The sequence below is a fragment of the Tamandua tetradactyla genome, chromosome 23, assembly GCF_023851605.1.
Source record: "Tamandua tetradactyla isolate mTamTet1 chromosome 23, mTamTet1.pri, whole genome shotgun sequence".
Taxonomy (NCBI): Eukaryota; Metazoa; Chordata; class Mammalia; order Pilosa; family Myrmecophagidae; genus Tamandua; species Tamandua tetradactyla.
In genome coordinates this window covers 38,885,349-38,904,879 of record NC_135349.1, presented here as the reverse complement: position 1 = coordinate 38,904,879, position 19,531 = coordinate 38,885,349, and the positions used below count along the sequence as shown (strand labels likewise).

Sequence of the window (19,531 nt, the reverse complement as noted above, 5' to 3'; positions counted from 1 at the left end):
GTGCCTTCCCGCATAAGAAGGAACCTCAGTTGAAAGTTAGCTGCCTTTCCTCTGAAGAATTAATGAACTAAATCCCCTTTTATTAAAAGTCAATCCATCTCTGGTGTGTTGCATTCCGGCAGCTAACAAATTAGAACACAAAGTTTTGTTTCCTCCAAAGAAGTACAATAGGAAATAACAGCGGCAATTGAGCCCAAACACATTTATTTCAGCATAAATTGTTAAAAGAGCAGGCATCAGCAAAGATGCAAATGTTGAGGAGGCCCCCATAACAGCACCATCAGAATGCTTACAGTACAGACCCAAATAGAAGTGCTGCATGGAGATTTCCCAGAAGGAAAGAAATCCACATGAACAAGCTTTGTCTAGAAAGAGTTTTCTATCCTACAAGCTCCTCTTAATGATGGCTTATCTGAAGAATGTCACTGTGTTTGGAAAACAAGATCCAATCATCAATCAGGCAATTGAAGTATGTACCCTCTGAGGACTAGCAAGTTCATTCAGGGAAGTAGAACTCTGAAGGCCATATAAGTTCATTGAGGGGAGAGAGTCTCAAAATTTCAGAGGACAAGTCCACTTAGGAGAAGGGGTAATTCAACAGGCAAAAGGCCTGGTAACCCCATGAAGGCCTGGGAACTGGATGCTTAGAGGGTCAATCAGTTTCTTCAAAAAATTGGGGGCTCAGACCCACTGGAGAAGTACAATTATGTTATCAGGTATTTTCATTTGCTAAAGCTGCTGGAATGCAATACACCAGAAATGGATTGACTTTTTTAAAGGGGATTTATTTAGTTACAAATTTACAGTTCTTCAGAGGAAAGACAGTTAACATTCATCTGGGTGTCTTTGTCCTTTGGGAAAGCACACAGCGACACCTGCTGCCTTTCAAATGGCTTTCCCTGTTTCTCCTCTCTGCATCTCTAAAGGTCTGGGTCTATGTTGGATCTGAGTGCTGAGCTGAGCTGTGCTGAGCTGATTTTCTCTCTTCTGACTTCTCCTTTTAAGGCTTTAGCTGATTAAATTAAACCTCACTCACTGTGGAAGGCACTCCCCCGAGCCGACCACAGATGTAATCAGTCGTAGATGAAACTCATGTGCTGATGATTCAAGTCAACAGCAACAGAGCATCACCTGACCAAGTTGACACCTAAATATAACTACCACATGGGTAAATATTCTCTGCAGAAATATTTACCGGAATTCTGAGACTTCTGAGCTGGGGATGGTAATCTATGAAGAAAAGGGAAGGCTGAAAGGATTTGTACCATCTCATGCTTATTCCTAGATGGGAAAACCATTTTGACTCAGACTGAAGGAAAAAACAAAAGATAATCCTTAATAATATTGAGAGGAGGGATGGGGTGACAAATGGGATACCCAGGAAGTCTGATACACTATAGAAAAAGAATCACTTGATCAGTCAATCCTGACAATACAACATCACCCTTTCTACTGTCTTTGTCTTAGTTTTTTTTCCCATTCTAATTCTCAAATGATCATTGAACACATGCGCTGAGACGCCCCACATTTTCCCCACAAATTATCATTTTGCTAAGACTTGGTCTCTGCTACTTGTAGCCTGTATTATTCAGGTTTCTCCAGAGAAACAGAACCAATGGGAAATGCATATTTATGTGTATATATGTGTGTGTACATATATATATGTAAATATTAAGAGATTTATTATAGGATTTAGCTCACATGATTGTGGGGATTTTCAAGTTCCTATTCCACAGGGCAGGCTACAAGTTAGGAACTCCAATGCAGGTTTCATCGGAAGGAGCTGGCTGGCTGAGGTAGAGATAGAAATTCTCCTTTATGATTGCTGAAATGATCAGTTCTCCCTTTGAGGCCTTCAACCGATTGGATGAGACTTCTCGCATTGTTGAGGGTAATTTCCTTAGTTGATTGTAGATGTAATCAGCCATAGATGCAATCAGCTGGGTAATGATTTAAATCCACAAAATGTACTCACAGTAACAATCAGGACAGCGCTTCCTCAACCAAATAACTAGACACAACTTAGCCAAGTTGATACATGAAATTAACCATCACAGTCCACACTTGATCAACTTGGCACCCATACACATCTCCTTAAACCATACTTCATTTCTGAATATAAACAATACTTGTCATACTTTCCCCTAACAATTCAACAGTACAACCAGAAATGCCACAAACCTTTCTTCAGAAGAGAATGCAAGTCCTTGGGTAATATTCATTCTTAAACTTGATATCCTGTGACCTGAATAGTATGACATAAAGTTGACAAAACTTGTAATATGGTAAAGAGATAAACAGCGAAGCAAACAAAGATATTTGCTTTATGTGTGCATGCAAACGTATTCATTACAAAACAAGGAAGAAATATTCATAATCTTTACAGTCTTCATTTCTCTCACTGGACACCTGGACTTAGTTCATACTTATAACTACTATTTTTTTTTTTGCGTGGGCTGGCACTGGAAATCGAACCCTGGTCTCTGGCATGACAGGTGAGAATTCTGCCTGCTGAGCTACCATCACACCATCCTATAACTACTTTCTTACACTACCCATCCCATATTCCCTTTACCTCAGCAAGCACATCTGGTGGTCTTGGTTCTTTGCCTGGAAAGGGGACCCAAATCTTCATTCCTGAAGGGCCTGGGCCATTAGTAGTCCTGTCTGGATTGAGTTGTTGAAATTTCCCATTGAATTTAATCAGGTCATGTTAGTACTAAGAGATGCCCTAAGGGATCTCCTGTATTCCAGGCACACTGTTCTGTACATCCACTGTGTGGTAACAGTAATACTTGCCCTTGAAAATCAGGATCAATCCCCCAGCCAGTATAGTAATCCCCTTCTCTGCCTTTTGATTTTGGGCATGAGAAGCCCAAAGTGGCCAGGTGGCAGTCTCAACTTTCAGTTCAATGGAAACATTGTTGTATCCCTAGTGGAATCACTTTTCTTCTTGGAACTAAGGCCCATAGACCAGGAGTACCTAAGGTCTTGGTGACAGAAGGAAAAAACTTTCTAGTGGATCACTAGAGCTAATTGTGAGTTGTGCCACTCCCATTTCCACTCCTCGATTTCTGGACCTGTGAATCCTGGCTATGGGAGAAACAACACCATAGAGTGGATGCTGATTTTGAGCCTATTCTCCTCCTAGAGAACACTGGCCCCACCCTGCAAGGCACTGCCCTTCAGTTGGTGCCAACTATCAATACAATAGCTTCAGGATGATAGGAAACATGATAAGATCAGTGAATTCCATGAGCATGTGTCCATTACCACATTTCATTCCCATAAAGTGAATCCCCTGCTCAGAAGCAATGTGTGTGGAATGACATGACAGTGGATAAGACATTGTATGAGACCATGGTTGGTAGTTTTGGCAGAAGCATTGCTCTCAGGGAAAGCACATCCATATTTAGATTATGTGTCTATAACATTAAGAACAAAACGCTCCCCCTTCCATGATGGAAGTGGTCCAATGTAATCAACCTGACACTAGGTGGCAAAGGCAACTTGGGAAATGGTGCCATACTGGTGACTGAGTTTTAGTCCTGCTGCTGGCAGATTGGGCACTCAGCAGTGTCTGTAGCCAGGTAGGCCTTGGTGAGTGTAAGTCCACATTTCTGAGCCTATGCATAACCTCTATCCCAACCACCATGGCCACTTTGTCCATCCCATTTGGCAACGAAAGTATGGCTGGATAAAGAGGCCAACTGGTTTGCACACAGTCATTTTGTCCACTTGATTATTAAAATATGCCTTTGCTGAAGTCACCCTCTCATGAGCATTCAAATGGAAAACAAATATCTTCATGTATTTAGCCCATTCAGAAAGGTCTATCCACATCTATTTTGTCACTCAGTAAATAGGCCAGAGAAACACATCCAAATGAAGAACATCTTTCCTTCAAAGTCTAAACAGGCCAACTAAGCATTATACCTCTTTTTTTTTTTTTTTTTTTGGCTGTAGAGGGGGCTAGATACATCAGCTTATCCTTTACCTTAGAAGGAATATTTTGACATGCCTCACACCACTGATGCCTGGAAATTTCAAACTGAGGGATAAGGCCCCTGGATCTATGATACATTTATTCCCCACCCTCTGAAACACAAATGCCTTATCAATAATTCTAGAGAAATTGCTACTTTTGCTCATTATGTCCAATCAGTATGCTGTCATCAATATAATGGGCCAGTGTGATCCCCTGAGGAAGGTAAAGATAAGTAAGATCCTTGGAGACTAGATTATGACATCAGGCTAGAGAGTTGATACACTCCTGAGGCAGGACAGTGAAGGTGTATTGCTGGCCTCACCAGGTGAAATCAAACTGATTCTCCTGGTCTTTACTTACAGGCATTGAGAAAAGCCATTTGCCAGATCAATAGCTGTATTCTAGGTACCAGAGGATGTGTTGATTTGCTAAGCAATGCTGTCACATCTGGAATAACACCTGCAGTTGGGGTCAACACCTGATTAAGTTTATGACAATCCACTGTATTCTCCAAGACCCATCTTTTTTTTTTTTTTTTTTTTTTTCTGCATAGGCCAAATAGGATAGGTGAATGAGAATAAGGTAGGAATCACCACCCCTATAAAATTCAAGCCCTTTATGGTGGCACTAATCTCTGCAAACCTACAAGGAATGTGACATTGCTTTTGATTTACTATTTTGCTAGATAGAGGCAGCTCTAGTGGCTTCCACTTGTCTCTTCCTACCATAATAGCTCATTCCTTAAATTAGGAAACCAATGTGGGGATTCTTCCAGTTGCTGATTATATCTACTCTGATTTTGCACTCTGTAATGAAGGAAATAACCATGGAATCTGTCTGGGAACCCACTGGACTCACTGTGACATAGACCTGAGCTAAAACTCCATTAAGCACCTGACCTCCAAAAGCCTCTATTCCAATTGGTGGGCCACAGTTATGTTGGTGTCTCCTGGAACTAATGTCAATTTGTGCCATTATGTAATAATTCCCCAAATGTCTGATCATTTCCTTTCATCCAATGTAAAGACACTCTGGTAAAAAGCTGTAGGACATTTGGAGAAGGCTGGGAGGAAAATAAACCATAAATTTTTGGCATTGTATCAGGGTGCTTCCCAAAAAGAACCTGGACTTCTTTTCATTCAAGGGCTTCTGGGTCTTTAAATTGTTTCAAGTCTGGGAATTAATTGATGAGCCATTACTGTTTTTTGTGATTTACGTTGAACTTTTATCCACTTGACCAAGAAATCTGATTGTACAGTTCAGGGAAGAATGAAGTAGACTGCTTTCTATTTTACTTCTAGGTGCACCATAATCAATTAGCCAATATGATAGGTCTCTGAAAATCAGACTATTCTGACATCTATTACAGTAGATGGCATGCCTGCCTTATCTTTGACAACTAAGTGCTGCCTCCTGGCTTCCCAGGATCCAATCATCTCCCTTGTGTTTAAGCATCCAAGTTCAGTGACAGCAGTTCCCACAGGAACTGCTTCTCTGACCTACAGAGAAGCATGACCACCGAGAACTTCAGGGATGATGCAATTAGTCTCACAAATTTATTCCTCACAGTCCTGTGAGGAAGGTGTGTTCTCTGTGCATTCCCAGAGTGGGTGAGCAAGTCTTACATGATAGAACCACTCTAATGTTTCAATTTCTCTAAACCTTTTGATCCCCTAATCAACATTATGCTAGGGCAGTTCTAGCAATTCAATTTTAGTTAATGTAGGCCATCTTTCAGTCCATGTTTCAACCCTCCACTGAAATAAATGGTTAGAGCCCTGAAATAAACTGTTAGAGCCCTTCCTAGCCCTTCAAGCGACAGCTTTGATTCAGTATCTCTGCTTGATGAGCACATGCAAATAAATTCTGTGTAAACCAATTTTATGTTTCTTCCACCATTATCTCACACACTTAATGTCCATTCCCACACATATTCCCCTGATTTCTATCTATCTATATCTATATCTATCTATCTATGTATATTAGAAAAATCATATGGTTCTTTTTTAGTGAAATGTATCTCTTCATGAGTCACACTTTGTGTCTCACCTTTGGGGACCTGTTGCAACTTCAGTCTAGTTATAGGTCTGGAAGAAAAGGGTGGTGGAGGTGGTTCATGAGAAGAAATAGCAGTTCTTGCACACCAACTACTTCAGACATTCCATTATAATCTCATTTGGTTAAACAGGGTTAATCTCTTCAGATGGAGGTGTGAGGACTCTTTCCTCAGGCAGAGGTAGTTGCAGGTTTATCAGGCACAGCAGGGTTATGTTAGACTTTTAAGGGTTAATCTTTTCAGCTAAAGATGGAAAACCCTAGATCCTGATGATTCATCAAGGTGGATTAGATGTCAAGTACTCAGCTCCTCAGGGCAGATCATTAGAGGTTTTTCAGGCAAAAAAGACTCAGCAGGGTTTAGGGTTTCAATTTGCCCACCACCATAAATGTCAGTCCATATGCCCTGTTTCAATTTTCAGGATCACATTTCTTCCCAATCAATGCTCTCACTTAAACAGCCAACACCTTGCAAGGTTGGAAATTCAATTTATGTTGCAATTCAGCCACTCACACAATGAGACTCTGGGTGTAGGTCTTAGAAATCTCAGATTTCGGTACAAGAAATGAGTTTCTTTCAGGGCACACATTGAAACTTTCATGCCCTTCACACAGCACTTGAGCTGGCAATTTGAAGCCTTGACCTCATTCCTTTCGTTAACTACTGTACACAGTATATTTAGGAACCACAAGCTAAGCTCAACATACTTTTTAATGTCACAAAATTCTATTAAATTATCAAATGCACTCTCACACAGAGTCTTGTCTCTTATAAACATTTAAATAGCAGTGTCCAAGAGTCATATCTTGTGTATCTCCATTGCCAATGCACACCATAAACTATCGATGCTATCTTGATCATTGGAGATAGAGTGACTAGGGCCTTTTAATCTAATAAGATTAGCAACCAATTCCAAAACCCCCAGAGCTAACTCAGAAATCTCATCCTGAAAATTTCTCAAGAATCACTCCTGGTTTGCTTCACCCAAATCTGCATTTGTCAGGGTTTTCAGGGAAACATAACAAATAAAATTTATTATGACATTTATTATAGGAATTTGCTCACTGTGGGAATTAGCAAGTCTGAATTCCATAGGAGACTGCAGACTGGGAACTCAGATGAAAGTTTTTGATGAATTCCCCAGAAAAGTTGGCTGGCTGGCTGAAGTCGAGAAAAAAAATTATCCTTTCTCACAGTGAAATAATCAGTTTTCTCCTTTAAAACCTTCAACTGATTGGATGAAACTTTTCTCATTGCTGAAGGCAATCTCCTTTATTGATTGTAGATGTAATTCGCCATAGATGCAATCAACTGGCTAATGATTTAAACTCACAAAATACCCTCACAGTAACAACCAGGCAGTACTTGTGTGTCAAAACATGCCAAACAACTGGACACCATAAATTAGTCAAATCGACACATGAAATTAACAACCCTACAGCCAAAGAACTTTAACAGACACAATTTCAAGATCCTAAAACAACATGCCCTTCATTATCCTCATCTTCTCATGTTGTTGCACTACGCCTACAAACACGTGCTGCTCTGTTTGGAGAATAAAATTTCTTCAATTATGATTTATTCCCCAGATATCTTCATGGCATTGCACAGTTCACAAAGCATTTTCATAATTTCCATAATTGGGGACCCTTATTCGCTTATAGCATTCAAAACAAAGGGAATCATTGGCATGGTTAACCCAATTTTATACAGAAGAAACAAAAGGTCAGTAAGACTAATTATCATGTCCCCAAAACATATGTGGCAGAACCAACATTTAGAACCAGATGAGTCTGAGTCTCCAGCAATTTTTGAAACCTCTTATTTTGGTGCCCTCAAACTATGATTTTTTTTTCAACATTATATGTCTAGGAAACCAAGGCGTTGGATTCTAGCTCCTGTTCTGCCACTGATCTGCTTTATGATCTTGAGCAAGTTACTTAACTGTTATGATCAGATGCCACATCCACAAAAACTCCCACTACACCAGTTTTGTGGGGCTCAAATGAAATTATATGCAAGGATGTGTCTTTCACAGCAAAGTGGTCCACAATGGAAGACCCTGAGGTTGTTCATCTGTTACCACCCCTCCTTTGGGCCAAGTGGATTGCATTTTCATAAAAGGGCAACATCACCCCTGAAATTTTCAACATTTTTGTGTTTTACTTCAAATGGTCAAAGTGAAACATGCTAATATTCCTGATATGCCTGAAATAATCTAATTCTCCAACCCACACCCAGGCATCGTCCTCTCTAGGCAGCACTAAACTTCATGCTCCAAATACGGGGCACAGATAAATGTCATTATGACACTCTTACCTAAAGAGCATAATTAATTCATCAAATCACCGTCAGTTTATGTTGATTAAATTACCACATTAGCCAATTCAAAAAATATCCCTAAGAGAATGGGATATACGGTAAAAAAAGCTGTGGTGCAGACAAGGAGAAAGAGCATTGTCTGAGTTTCTTTCTTCACTGAGTGAAGGTGGAATTCCTCACACTGGGGAAAGATGAATGACCATGAGGACCAAGGAGGTTTTATAGGGCACAAAAGAAGAGACATGGGGGAAGAAGGATACAGGTTCCTGATCTTGTTTGGTATACCAGGAAGATGCAGGACCATTAATAAGGTACACCTAACTCCTAAATCCTGACACAGTTACTAACCACCAATGTGATTAGGAATGAGTTTCTTGGTTTCTTGAATTATGAAAAAAAAAAAAAAGAAGATAAAAGTCCTGCTCCACCTGTGCACCAATGCTTTTGTGGGAACCTAATGAGCTAATGGAAAAGTAAATCATCTTAAGGAAATTGTGTTTGGATGTAGAAGGCAGAAAGAAGGAGGTGTCATTGACTGACTTCTAAGTTGGCTTAAAAAAAAAAAAACAGGCAGAAGATGGTAGAGGAGAGATACACTGGAAGAACACATTTAGGGGAAAGCGTCCAGTATGGGTTGCGTTGGGTTTCCTGTGCTAGTGAGATATCCAGAGATGTGTAGTAGTCAGTTGGTTAAACAGAATTGTTGAGCCAAGATGTTCTCAAGACTGTACCAATAATCAGAAACGTCATTCCTCTCTTGGCTAGAGCAGTTCACACCAGTTCAGCTGGTCCTCCAAGCACTCTCTTTATTATTATTAATCCTTCACAGCAACTAGATCCTTATACAGGATCCTCTCTCATTCTGTTCCATGTAATTTTTCCACTTAAATCAGGAAAAGAACAATGCTAAGTCCCCAGGTAATAAATGAAGCCCTTCCCCAAAGAGTTTAGCCCAAGCCCAAAACAGCAGCTTGCCTGTCGATTTACTGTCCATGTAAATCATTTTTGACTTTTAGGACAAAATGTTAACGACAAAATATAGGTGATCTTCCAAGAGAGGGAAAAGCTATATTTTTGCAACTGGAAATTAGAAATATATTATTAACAATGATCATTAATTATATATTTTAAAACTCGTATGGGAGAGGTGACGGGCATAATTTGCTGGGAAGCACGAGGGGCACTGAAACCAAGCATGATCATTTTATTAAACACGGATTTTATTTCCTGCACCCATGAATATTTCATTCGGAATATTTACTCCATCTTATTATTCAGCCATTCCTCTTCAGCTAAGCCCCAGTTTTAGACAAGCCTTCTCTCTTTCCTGATCTTGTTCTCAAGAATGAGACACTTACCCAGAGATGATGTATGATTGTGAAAAAGGGAATCGTAAGACTCAAATTAAAATTTACCAAGTCCCCAGGAAATCAGTGCTGGTGACGGAAGCCCCATGACCAATGAGGATTTCAGTAGCTCTGTGGGAAAAGCCTGAGCTGTCAGTTTTGATATCACCTGCTCCAGAAATTCTTTCCAATAATCTAATTCCTGGGTCCAAGTCTTCCTATACTCTTCTGCAGTGCCCTATCCTGCCTTCATCAGAGCCCTCACTCCACTGCCCTTTGTCTGGTTCCCCCCGTCCCATCACGTCCTACTAGCCTGTGAATAAGAGATATGACCCATCCAATATACCCAGATTCTGGAGGGAAGGCCACGCACAGATTTCAAGATGTACACAGCTCATCAGCATTAAGATTTTAGGAAATACGCAGATATATCAAACACAGGTGACTTGTGTCACCTGCAAATAGGATGCACTTCTTAAGAGAAGATGTGCTTGTCTTGTTCACGGTGTGTCCCTCACATGCACATAAGACCATCCTGGCTACTTCAGGGCATCCTATTACATAAAAATCTTCTTCCACCTTTTACTTACAGAATATAATCTCATTGAGTTCTCACAAGCTCACGATAAGATAGCCTTCATTATATACACCTTGGAGAGGAGTAGACAGCTTCAGAAAGGCTAAGAAAGAAGACCTGGAGAGCTAGAGCTGGGTTTTAACTGGAGTTTGATTCCAAAGCTCATACTGGGTCAAAGTTGGATATAAAGTAAAGAAGAAAAAGGTTCCATCATTGGATGTACTTAAGAAAGGTATAGTAATCATCATAAATAAAAACAATAGTCACAAGCAGCATTCATTGAAGGCATGCTAAGAGCTCTGTAGATACTATCTCATTTATTTCTCTCAACAATCAGGTAAAGTGGATATGATTCTCTTCTCCTAATTTGTGTAGGAGAAAAGTGAGGTTCAGAGAGATTAAGCAACTGGCCCAGGCACACATAGCTGGCAAGTGTGGGATCAGAAATAGAACTCATATCTTTCCGACTTCAAATCAGGTAACTTTCCACCTTGGCAGCGAAGTTACAATTTCAAAGACTTAGTTGATTTTTTGTACCAATTGCCCTGAAATCAGATAGTCATCCTGCACTGCAGTTTCTAAACTATCTGATTTCAGCTTATGCCAAACCACGGACTCAAAAGGCTCAATCCTAGGCCCCAGGCTTCTGCCTTTTGCCTCTTCTGGATCCACATGAAATCACTACTGGAGAGGCTATATCTTTTCCAGTTGAAAAACATTCCTGAGTGGATGGATGTGGAAATCCAATTTTGTCTGAGGAAAGAATTTTACTTGAGAAGGGTCTATAAGAGATTTTACTCTGTTTATCTTTGGAAACACATTAAAAGACAAACTCTCTAATGAATGCTAAAGGTTACTAGTGTGGCTTTGAGGTGAGTGCTAAGGACATGATGTTTAATTGCACGTGCAAATAAAATTATGCAAAACTCCCTAATTAAATTATAAAGTTTAAAATTCCAGTTAGAGTTCATGAAGAATATTTAATGGCATGGGAAAATTCTTATGCTAGCCTGTGAAGAAAAAAACAGGTGGGCATAAAACCGTAAATAATATGTGAGCTTAATTATGTAGATTATCTTAAAACATGTGTGAGGAGGGAGAGAAGCATGTCGCTAATAGAGATTGCTGAAAGATGGCATCTAGAAACTTTTTGTTTTCTTTTTTATACTTTGTTGAATTTTGCAAATTCTCCACAGTGAAAATATTTGCTTGTTGTCATCAGGGGAAATAAACATTTAAATAACTACAATCCATTAAGCTATAATATGAAAATTTACACTGAGGTCTAATGTTATCTTAGTGAACTAGAAAGGAAAATAAAGTTTTCGGATTTTGCTCCTGTGTCCATTCATCATGAGATTTTTACATCAGATTCTCCTTTGTTCCTTTCGTTCTGAGTTAATGGGTTTAGAATACCTGTACTAAACAAACATAGCTGAAAGCCTAGGAGCCAATTCAGCCATCCTCTGACCATGGGAGAAGGGTCAAGAGGGGAACCAAATTTCCCTTCCTCAGATATATATATTTAGACTGGCATAGATAAAACTTCACTGGACAAAGGATGAACATTGCAATCTTTGCCCCACTGTGTGTTTTTGTCACAGGGGAGTTACTGTGGTGTGTTGGACGGAGGAGGAAAGAGGAAGAGATGTGGGAATTTATTGTAATTTGGGAATTCATAATATTTTTATGAAAGCCTTTTCTTCAGCATTGAAAATCCCTCTCCTTCCTCCCAGATATATCAGATATAAGATATGCCACATGGCCTGTAGTTTCCCAAGATTTTCTGGGGCAGAGTGAGTCTTAATTTGCATTTATCCAGCACCGTAGAAGCTATAACTTCAATGAGAATAAATAGGTCCCAGTGATTGAAACAAGGTCCATGTAATTTGCCAATGACATATTTTCTGAAAATAGCAATGAGGTAAGCTATTTCTTTCCAACTTGCAAACTTATACTCATTTTCTGGGCAACTTAGTTTTTGAGAGTCACTCAATTTTGCATTAATGAAAACTTGATTAAGAAAAAAACAAGAAAATCTGTTAAAAAGGCTGTCAGTCCATTTCCTAATGACCCAGATTCCCTTCTTCAAGGCCAAAATCTCAACTTTAATATTAAAATATATGGTTGCGGTGGTCCTGACGAATCCCTATTAAGTCAGGAATGAGGCAAGAAGCAGAACAGATTGACAGTATACTTTCATTTAATCTCTCTTAAAATAATGATCCATGCAACTTCATGTCATTACTTTTTAATGGTCTTAGCCTAGTTAATAGCACAGTAATATTCCAAAAAGGAGCAGGGAATTATTCCACATTTAATTTTCATTGCAAAAAGTGAAAGGCACTCTCTATTTTTTTTTCCTGCTGGAGAAGCTGTCTCCTGCCTATGACTGCATTAGCTCTGCTACATTACAGCTGAGCTAATGGGTCAAAACCAAGTGATTAATTTCCTACTCTTCTGAGCATCTCCAAGTACTGACTGACTGCTTCCCGGAGACTTGGGCGTGAGTTTTCAATGTCTACCCAAAGTTTGCTTGATTTCCCACCAAGCTCGGGCCTTTTGACCTTCTAATGGGCTTGGCTTTTGGTTGTCTGGGATGCAACAGAGTAATTAGAAATAGGGGTTCTGGGAAGTACAAGAGACAACATATATCTACCCCAAGTATTTTTCAGGTTTGTTAAAAAAACCCAGATGATCTCGAGTGGCCTCCTGCAGGGCTGAGCACTCACTCATTCATTCATCAGATATTCTGTTTCCGGCACTAACCTAGGCCCTTGGCACAGTGCAGTGAGCACCACAGAGATGGTGCTCTGTGTTGGAGCTCATGGCAGCAATAATTTGAATATGGGATTTCCTTAATTCCAATATGCTCTTGAGTAAAAGAAGTAACACTTGATTTAACAGGTCCTTTCCTTTTGGGGGTAGGGGCAGAAGAAGAATAAAAAGAAGCAAGCCAACTTTAAATATTGGCATATATTAATAAGAGGCACTCACATAAGAACATTAAAGGTGGAAAAAAAACATATCTTTGAATCACAGTGGGATGTTCCCCAACAACATGGCTAAAGTCTGACACACCAAATGTTAGCAAGGATGCAAATTAATCATAACTCTCAAATGTTCTTGGTGAGAGGGAGGGTAAAATGGGACAGCCAATTGAAAAAAGTTCTGACAGCATCTTATGAGCTAAACCCACAGCTATCCCATGGCCATTGATATCTTATGACTGTCTAGGTAGTCATGAGAAATAAAAGCACGTGTTCATAAAATATTTATACAATGGTGTTCTTAGTGACTCTACTCATAGCAGCCAACAGCTGGAACAGTTGTCAGTCAGTAGGAGAATTAATGAACAAACAGTGGTATGTCCATTCAACAAAATACTACTCAGCAAGCAAAAGAAAGGAACTATGGATTGATGCAATAATCAACATGAATCTCACAAACATTTTGCTGAGTGAAAGAAGCCAGAGATGAAAGAGTGGATATTATATGTTTCCATTTATATGAGACTCAAGAGCAGGCAAAACTAATCTGTGCTGGAAAAAAGAGAAAAAGAGAGTTGTTGTGTCTGGAGGAGAATGGAGTAGTAATTGACCGGAAAGCTCGAGGAAACCTTCAGGGAATGACGGTAATATCTTAATAGGTGTTGGGTTATTTATTCACTTTTAAAAATTAATTTAATGCTACAGTTAAGAATTCTGCATTTTGAGATACCCAGAAACAGTACAGAACAACTGCTGAGGCCACGTCAGTGACTGGACACACAACGTACATCAGTCTGGACCAGATGGACTGGCTGTGAGCCCACCCAGAACCATGAGTTCTCCAAGCAGTGGAACCAGAACCCCTCGCCCACAGGCTGCTTCCCAGAGGGGAAAGGAAAGAGACTCTACCAGAAGCAGGGGCTAAGCAAAACCAAGCTCCAATTGTGGAATTAATTAACAAATTCTGATTGTGAAAAATAGGCCCCCAGCTCAGCTGAACCTCGAGTAAAAGCTGAGGTTCCTGGTTTTTGCCCCAGCACGGAGAGGGCAGGGCTGATGGACAAAGAAAAAAGGAAAAAAAAAACAAAACAGTTTTTTTGTATTGGACCGCACAAAATACTTGAAAGTGTTTGGACCCTGAAGGAAATAAGATGAGCTGAATGTCACAGAACAGATAGACAACAAAGTCATCCAGCAAGAAAATCCTGGGTTAAAAAAAAGTGAAAACAATCTCCAGAATAAACCAATTAAAGAAATTAAATGCCTAGATGCTGGCAAAAAAGAATCATACTAGGAAAATTGAAGATATGGCCCAGTCAAAGGAACAAACCAACAATTCAAATGAGATGCAGGAGTTGAAACAATTAATTCAGAATGTTTCAACAGACATGAAAAACTTCATCAAAAATCAAATCAATGAATTGAGGGAGGATATAAAGAAGGCAAGGAATGAACAAAAAGAAAAAATCAAAAGTCTGAAAAAACAAATCACAGAACTTATGGGAATGAAAGGCACAATAGAAGAGATGAAAAAAACAATGGAAACTTACAATGTTAGATTTCAAGAGGCAGAAGATAAGATTAGTGAACTGGAGGATGGGACATCTGAAATCCAACAAGCAAAGAAAATAGGGGGAAAAAATGGAAAAATATGAGCAGGGATTCAGGGAATTGAATGACAACATGAAGTGCACAAATATACATGTTGTGGGTGTCCCAGAAGGAGAAGAGAAGGGAAAAGGAGAAGAAAGACTAATGGAGAAAATTATCACTGAAAATTTCCCAACTCTTATGAAAGACCTAAAATTGCAGATCCAAGAAGTGCAGCAGGCCACAAACAGAATAGATCCAAATAGATATACTCCAAGACACTTACTAATCAGAATGTCAGATGTCAAAGAGAAAGAGAGAATCTTGAAAGCAGCAAGAGAAAAGCAATCCATCACATACAAGGGAAGTCCAATAAGATGATGTGTAGATTTCTCAGCAGAAACCATGGAGGTCAGAAGACAGTGGGATGATATATTTAAGTTACTAAAAGAGAAAAAGTGCCAGCCAAGAATTCTATATCCAACAAAATTGTCGTTCAAACATGAGGGGGAAATTCAAACATTTTCAGACAAAATATCACTGAGAGAACTTGTGAGCAAGAGACCGGCTCTGCAAAAAATACTAAAGGGAGCACTAGAGACAGATAGGAAAAGAAGGTATGGAGAAGAGTGTAGAAATGAAGACTATCAGTAAAGGCAAAAAGAAAAAAAATTAGATATAACATATAAAATCCCAAAGGCAAAATGGTAGAAGAAAGTACTGCCCATACAGTAAAAGCACTAAATGTTATTGGATTAAACTCCCCAATCAAAAGACACAGACTGGCAAAATGGATTAAAAAAACAGGACCCGTCCATATGTTGTCTACAGGAAACACATCTTAGACCCAAGGGTAAAGACAGGTTGAAAGTGAAAGGTTGGGAAAAGCTATTTCATGCAAGCAACAATCAGAAAAGAGCAGGAGTAGCTATACTAATAACCAACAAATTAGATTTCAAATGTAAAACCGTTAAAAGAGACTGGTTAAGTTTCCTAGCTGCCAGAATGCAATATACCAGAAACATAATGACTTTTTAAAAAGGGAATTTAATAAATTGCTACTTTACAGTTCTAAGGCCAGGAAAGTGTCCCAATTAAAACAAGTCTATAGAAATGTCTAATCAAGGCATTCAGGGAAAGATACCTTGGTTCAAAAAGCGCTGATGGAATTCAGAGTTTTTCTTTCATCTGGAAAGGCATGTGGCAGACACAGTCAGGGTTTCTCTCTCTGCTGGAAGGGCACATGGCAAACATGACATCATCTGCTAGCTTTCTCTCCTGGTTTCGTTTCATGAAGCTCACCAGAGGTGTTTTCCTTTTTCATCTCCAAAGCACTGGCTGGTTGACTCTCTGCTTCATGGTGCTGCAGCATTCTCTGCTCTCTCTGAATCTCCAGCTTTCTCCAAAATGTTTCTTCTTTTATAGGAGTCTAGCAAATTTATCAAGACCCATCCAAATGGGTAGAGACACATCTCCACATTATCCATATTAACAATCACTCTTGATTGAGTCACATCTCCAGGGAGATGATCTAATTACAGTTTCAAACATATAGTACTGAATAGGGATTAGAAGAAACAGCTGCCTTTACAAAATGGGATTAGTATTAAAACTTGGCTTTTCTAGGGTACATATATCCTTTCAAACTGGCACAGAGACAAAGAAGACACTATGTATTAATAAAAGGAACAATTCAATAAGAAGACATAAATAATTATAAATACCAAGCCAGCATACTCCAAAATGCATGAAAAGAGAAATAGACGCATCTACAATAATAGTTGGAGACTTCAATTCCCACTCTAATCAATGGACAGATCATCTAGACAGAGGATCAATAAAGAAACAGAGAATTTGAATAATACAATAAATGAGCTAGACTTAACAGACATTTATAGAACATTGCATCCCACAAAAGCAGGATACACATTTTTCTCAAGTGCTCATGGATCATTCCCAAGGATAGACCATACGATGGGTCACAATCAAGTCTCAAAAGATTTAAAAAGCTTGAAATCATACAAAACTCTTTCTCAGATCATAAAGGAATGAAGTCAGAAATCAATAATAGGCAGAGTGCCAGAAAATTCACAAATATATGGAGGCTCAACAACACACTCTTAAATAACCAATGGGTCAAGGAAGAAATTACAAGAGAAACCAGTAAATATCTCGGGGCAAATGAAAATTAAAACACAACATATCAAAATTCATGGGATGCAGCAAAGGTAGTGCTAAGTGGGATATTTGTTGCCGTAAATGTGTATATCAAAAAAGAAGAAGGAGCAAAAATTGAGTAATTAACTGTCAACTTGGAAGAACTAGAGAAAGAAAAGCAAACTAATCTGAAAGCAAGCAAAAGGAAAGAAATAGTGAAGTTTAGAGCAAGAAATAAATGAAATTGAGAACTTGAAAACAATCAGGAAAATCAACAAAACCAAAAGTTGGTCCTATGAAAAACTCAGTAGGATTGAGGGATCCTTAGTGAGGTTGACAAAAAAGGAGAGAGGATGCAAATAAAATCAGAAATAGAAGAAGAGACAAAACCACTGACCCTGCAGAAATAGAGGAGGTAATGAGGGATACTATGAACAACTTTATGCTAATGAACTAGACAATGTAGATGAAATGGACAATTTCCTAGAAAGGCATGAACAAACAACATTGACTTGAGAAGAAATAGATGACCTCAACAAACTAATTACAAGTAAAGAAATTGAATTAGTCACTAGGAAGCTCCCCCAAAATGAAAAGCCCAGGACCAGATGGCTTCACATATGAATTCTACCAAACATTCAAGAAAGAATTAATACCAATCCTACTCAAACTCTTCAAAAAATAGTTGAAGATGAAGTGTTCTAGTTACCTAGCTGCCAGAATGCAATATACCAGAAACAGAATGGCTTTTAAAAAGAGGAATTTAATGAGTTGCTAGTTTACAGTTCTAAGGCTGATAAAATGTCCCAATTAAAGCAAGTCCATAGAAATGTCCAATCTAAGGCATCCAAGGAAAGATACTTTGGTTCAAGAAGGCCGATAAAGTTCAGTTTCTCTCTCAAGTGGAAGGGCACATGGCGAACACAGTCAGAGTTTCTCTTTCAGCTGGAAAGGCACATGGTGAACACGGTCAGTGTTCCTTTCTCATCTGGAAGGACACATGGTGAGCACAGCATCATCTGCTAGCTTCTTCTCCTGGCTTCCTGTTTCATGAAGCTCCCTGGGAAGCATTTTCTTTCTTCATCTCCAAAGGTCGCTGACTGGTGGACTCTGCTTCTCGTGGCTATGTTGTATTACTCTGCTCTCTCTGAAATGCTCTCTGAATCTCTTCATTCTTCAAAATGTTTCCTCTTTTATAGGACTTCAGAAATGATAAGGCCCACCCGAATGGGTAGAGACATGTTGTCACCTAATCCAGTTTAACAATCATTCTCGATTACATCACATCTCCAGGGAGATGTTCTAATTACAGTTTCAAACATACTGCTGAATAGGGATTAGAAGAAATGGCTGCCTTTACAAAATGGGATTAGGATTAAAACATGACTTTTCTAGGGGACATACATCCTTTCAAACCATTGCAGGAGGAATGGCTACCTAACTCATTCTATGCAGCCAACATCATCCTCTTACCAAAGCCAGGCAAAGATATTACAAGAAAAGAAAACTACAGACCAATCTCTCTAATGAATACAGATGCAAAAATCCTCAACAAAATTCTTGCAAATCAAATCCAGCAGAAACTTTAAAAAAATTATACACCATGACCACGTAGGATTCATCCCAGGTATACAAGGATGGTTCAACATAAGAAAATCAATTATTGTAATATACCATATCAACATATCAAAGCAGAAAACCACATGATCATCTCAATTGATGCAGAAAAGGCAACTGGCAAAATTCAACATCCTTCCTTGTTGAAAACACTACAAAGGATAGGAACAGAAGGGAACTTCCTCAACATGATAAAGAAAAGATGTGAAAAACCCATAGCTAACATCACCCTCAATGAGGAAAAACTGAAAACTTTCCCCTAAGATCAGGAACAAGACAAGGATGTCCACTGTCACCACTGCTATCCAACATTGTGTTGGAAGTTCTAGCCAGAGAAATTAGACAAAAAGAAAAAGAAAAGGAAAAGAAGAATAAAAGAAATACAAGGCATCTATATTGGAAAGGAAAAAGTAAAATTCTCACTGTTTGCAGATGATATGATACTGTATGTCAAAAACCCTGAAAAATCCACAGCAAAACTACTAGAGTTAATAAATGAGTAAAGCAAAGTTGCAGGTTACAAGATCAACACTCAAAAATCTGTAGTGTTTCTATACACTAGTAATGAACAATCTGAGGGGGAAATCAAGAAAAAAATTCCATTTACAATTGCAACCAAAAGAATAAAATATTTAGGAATAAATTTAACTAAGGATACAAAAGACCTATAGGAAGAAAACTATAAGAAATTGCTAAAAGAAATCACAGAAGACCTAAATAAATGGCAAGTCATACTGTGTTCATGGATTGGAAAACTAAATATAGTTAAGATGTCAGTTCTACCTAAACTGATTTACAGATTCAATGCAATACCAATTAACATCCCCAAAAATTAGTTTTCAGAAATAAAAAAACCAATAACCAAATTTATCTGGAAGGGCAGGGTGC

General features: G+C 38.8%; 1 long non-coding RNA gene across 3 annotated transcripts in view; it reads right to left on the bottom strand.

The window, feature by feature from the left end:
• LOC143666632 (uncharacterized) overlaps nt 1-19,531 on the bottom strand; it is a 124,434-nt gene that overhangs the window by 94,256 nt on the left and 10,647 nt on the right. For 2 of the 3 annotated variants that reach the window (XR_013167708.1, XR_013167707.1), the window contains exons 2-3: nt 2,576-2,663; nt 2,182-2,245 (exon numbers count right to left, since the gene is read on the bottom strand). This is a non-coding gene — a long non-coding RNA (uncharacterized LOC143666632). Of the gene's footprint in view, nt 1-1,701; nt 1,941-2,181; nt 2,246-2,575; nt 2,664-19,531 lie in introns of all 3 variants that reach the window. The other variant, XR_013167709.1, reaches the window with a different exon arrangement.